Source organism: Microtus ochrogaster, chromosome 22 (assembly GCF_000317375.1).
Source record: "Microtus ochrogaster isolate Prairie Vole_2 chromosome 22, MicOch1.0, whole genome shotgun sequence".
Taxonomy (NCBI): Eukaryota; Metazoa; Chordata; class Mammalia; order Rodentia; family Cricetidae; genus Microtus; species Microtus ochrogaster.
Window position 1 is genome coordinate 11,089,017 of NC_022023.1, and position 4,341 is coordinate 11,093,357.

A 4,341-nucleotide genomic window follows, 5' to 3' on the forward strand; every position below is an offset into this window, starting at 1 on the left:
TTTTTTTTTTTTTTTTCAAAAACAAGGTTTCTCTGTGTGGCTTTGGTTGCTGTCCTGGAACTCACCAGAACTCAGAGATCTACCTGCCTCTGCTTCCGGAGTGCTGGGATTAAAGGCGAAGTGCTGGGATTAAAAGCATGCCCCACCACTGCCAGGCTGGAATAATGAGTCTTTAAGTGTGACTGTACCCACAGAAGTTCACATTAAAAGCCAAAGAGAGAGGGGGGTGTAGCTCATAGGCACAGTACTTACAAAGCAGGCTCTAAGTCCTAAGTTCAATGCCCAGTATCTCCTCAACACTAAAATGATAGGGACTGGAGAGATGGCTCAGCAGGAGGGCCTGGGTTCCAATCCCAACACCCACATGGCAGCTCATAACCATCTGTAACTCCAGTCCCAGGGATCCAAAACCCTATCTGAACTCCATGGACACCAGGCAAATACATGGCACACATACATACATGTAGAAAAGCACTCATACATATAAAATAAACCTCATACACCCACACACACATTTTCCTAATCTTCTTAAAAACAGGAAAGATAACCATTCTCCTTTTCCCCCTCAGATACTACAAACCAGCCACTCCGTTTCATTTCCAAGTCTACTCTCTTTTAGTAAACCTCGCACTGACCGACACACAGTAGGCAATAAGGGATGGCTATATGGATGAACCAGAGAACCTTCTACTTGTCTACTGAACACAATGACAACAAGCTTTGCTTCTGACTTTCAAGTATTAGAATAAAAAAAAAAAAGAGGCAAGTTTCCCAAAAGAATCGCCATGGAAACTAAACTGTCGATCAATCTGCCAGCCACAAAATTCAAACTAAACCTTTGCTGGACGCTAAAGATCAGGACAACAGTGTGGAAAAGAACGGCAGCTCCTGGAGTGGAGAGAGCTGTAGGCAAAGAACACACGGCACACTATCTTCTTCCTGATGTTTTACTGCTGGGAAGGATGTGGACAGCCAGGCATGGTGGATGGCCAGGCATGATGGCACACGCTTTTGATCCCGGCACTTGGGAGGTAGAGGCAGGTGGATCTCTGTGAGTTCAGGGTCAGCCTGGTCAACACGCTGAGTTCCAGGACAGTCTAGGCTATGCAGAGAGACCCTGTACTAAAAACCAGCAGGGAAGGAAGGAAATGAGCGACTGACAAGCAGCTGCTAGCAACCCTAGCCGACCTTCTAACGTGGGTTCTCATGAACAGGGACAGCCTTATAACAGCTGAAACCAGAAACAGCACCGGAGACAAAAAACCATTTATTCTTTGCTCCGTATGATGTCGAGCCATCGGGCGAACTGTGGATAAAAGCACGGTGGCCTCGTCTGCCCGAGTCAGAGACGGTTCCCACAGGTGGATCTTCCTCCTCTCTGAGGTTACTGGACTAACAGAAAATAAAAGACCAGACTTAGGTGACCTTTTCTTTGCCTTCCCTGCTCCAACAGCTATAAAGCAGTCCTGATGAATGCTTACGCTGACAAGTTTCCTGTAGCGAGGGGGGATACCAGGCACAGCACCCACATCAGAGACAGAAGAGCCAGCTGTGATCTGGTGACAGGGTGAGCACAGGAAGAAATTAGAAAAGGAAGAACGGGAAACGCAGCACTGCTTCCCATCACTGCACGCAGGCTCACCTTGAGCCTGCTATTCCTCGATGGCTTGTTTCCGAGAATAAAATCAATCAGATTTGGAGAAAGCAGGGCTCTGTGTGTCTTAGTTTGCTTTCTATTGTTGGGATAAAACATAACCAAATGCAACTTGGGAAGGAAAGGGCTTATTTCACCATCATTGAGAGAAGTCGGGGCAAGAGCTCAGAACAGGAACCTGGGAGCAGGAACTGGGGCAGAGGCCACAGAGGACAGCTGCTTACTGGCTTGCTCTTCGTTGCCTACTCAGCCTATGTTCTTAAAGCACTAGGACCACCAGCCCCAGGATGGCACCACCCACAGTGAGCTGGGCCCTCCCACATCAATCACCAACCCAGAAACACCAGACTTGCCCATAGGCTAATAGGTAGGGGCATTTTCTCACTTGAGGGTCTCTTTTCCAAAACGACTATAGTTTATATCAAATTGGCAATAAAACTAGTCAGATACTGTAGGTGTAAACAGATAGCACCACGTCTTGCTATGCTGTTATAACTTTTCTGTTAGTACTTTGGACTCTGATTTAAAAAATTAAAAAAAAAAAGAAAAGGAAAAGAAAACAACAACAACAAACCCTCTTTTCAGTCCTCTATGGCTCACATGAAATCTCTCCTGCCAATAAATTGGAGTCTTAAAAACTGAGAAGCACAAGTGTATGTGCGCTTCTAGCGCAAGTGTGTGCGCTTCTAGCGCAAGTGTGTGCGCTTCTAGCGCAAGTGTGTGTGCGCTTCTAATCTAACACAGCTCCTTTGGGTTTCCTCTTGGGTTTTTCTGTTTTGTTTTATTGTGGGGTTTTGTTATTGTTGTCTTGAGTTTTTTTGTTTGTTTTTTTGTTTGTTTGTTTGTTTGGTTGGTTGGTTTCTTTTCTTCAAGATACAGTTTCTCTGTGTAGCCCTTACTGTCCAGAAACTCTTTCTGTAGGTCAGGCTGGCCTTGAACTCAGAGATCTGCCTGCCTATGCCCTAGAGTGCTAGGTTTAAAGGTGTATGCCACTACTGCCTGGCTTTTGGTTTGGTTTTGAACACAGAAAAACATTAAAGAAAATCATTCAACATTTTTCAAAATTGCATGACTATTTTGCACATTGTTACATAGTTTCTGAAGGGTTTTTTTGGTTTTGTTTTGTTTTGCTTTGTTCTTGTTTTTTGAGACAGGGTTTCTCTGTAGCTTTGGAGCCTGTCCTGAAACTCACACTGTAGACCAGATTGGCCTACAAATCAGAGATCTACCTGCCTCCACCTTTCAAGTGCTGTGATTAAAGGTGTGCACCACCATCGCCTGGCTTTTCTGAAGATTTTTAAGTTACATAAAGATTCCACTAAGGGCTTGGTCTCCTTTATTGGCATTATGTCACTTATAAATGTTTCCAATCATTAATAATACTGCAGGAATAGCTCTGGACACAGTGTTGGAATTAATTCTTAGGAGGAGAGACCCTTGGACAGAACACATATTCAGGAAGTGCAAAATTCTGGCAAAATCAACAATAAAACAGAAATATATGTACATTATACACACAAATGTTTCAAACGACATTTTTTTTTGTTTTGTTTTTGTTTTTTGAGACAGGGTTTCTCTGTGGCTTTGGAGCCTGTCCTGGAACTAGCTCTGTAGACCAGGCTGGTCTTGAACTCACAGAGATCCGCCTGCCTCTGCCTCCCGAGTGCTGGGATTAAAGGCGTGCGCCACCACCGCCCGGCTCTCAAACGACATTTTTAAACATTGAAATGGGCAATGATTTTTAAATTGTTTTATGTGTATGAGTGCATTGCCTGCATGCATGTATGGGCACCATGTGCGTGCCTGGTGTCCACAGAGGTCAGAAGAAGGCATGGGATTGCTTTTATTGGTTGATGAATAGAGCTGTTTCAGTCAATGGCTTAGAAGAGTAAAGCCAGGCAGGAAATCCAAACAGAGATAGAACGAGAGAGCAGGCAGACACGAGGAGACACCATGTAGCCACCGAGGAAGTAACATGACACATGGATAAGCCACAGCCTTGTGGCAATACACAGATTAATAGAAATGGGTTAATTTAATAGTTGGGGCTAGGCAGTAAAAAGCCTAAGACATTGGCCAACAGTGTTACAATTAATATAGTTTCTGTTTGATATTTGGGTCTGGGAGGCAGGGAAATGAAAGCAGGGAATGAATACATGGGATGGATTCCCAGGAACTGGAGTTATAGATGGTTGTGAGCCACCAGCCAGGGTCCTCTGCAAAAGTAGCAAGTGCCGTTCTCCAGTCCCCTTATATACACGAGTGCTTCTGGTTGCCCAAGAGGCTGCTCCAAGGTTGTGCCTTCATTGTACAATCACTCATTTACAATTTCTGAGTGGCAAAGGTGAGCTAGCTCTTAGATTGAAACTCTTCTCATGGTCCCATGTTGCTGTTGGGGTCACCCAAGACCCTAACATAACTGGGCACCACAGGTATCTAATTAGGGTGAATTTTCAGAAATTCCATGCAAGAAAAAAGAAAAAAAGGCTGGAATTCTTCCTGGCCTGTCTCCTTAATGCTGCTTAATTGAGTTTAGCTCAATAGTAAATCCACCAAGGACTCTCAACTCAGACACAAAATCTCCTGTTAAATACATCATTTAGGGTTGGCAAGATGGCTGAGTGGGCACTTTGCCATCTAACCTGACAACCTGAGTTTGATCCCCAGGACCCACACGGTGGAAGAGG

The 4,341-nt window shown here is 44.6% G+C and overlaps 1 protein-coding gene across 1 annotated transcript in view; it reads right to left on the reverse strand.

The window, feature by feature from the left end:
- Iqgap1 (IQ motif containing GTPase activating protein 1) overlaps nucleotides 1-4,341 on the reverse strand; it is a 90,260-nt gene that overhangs the window by 54,915 nt on the left and 31,004 nt on the right. The gene's annotated exons all lie outside the window — the stretch shown is intronic.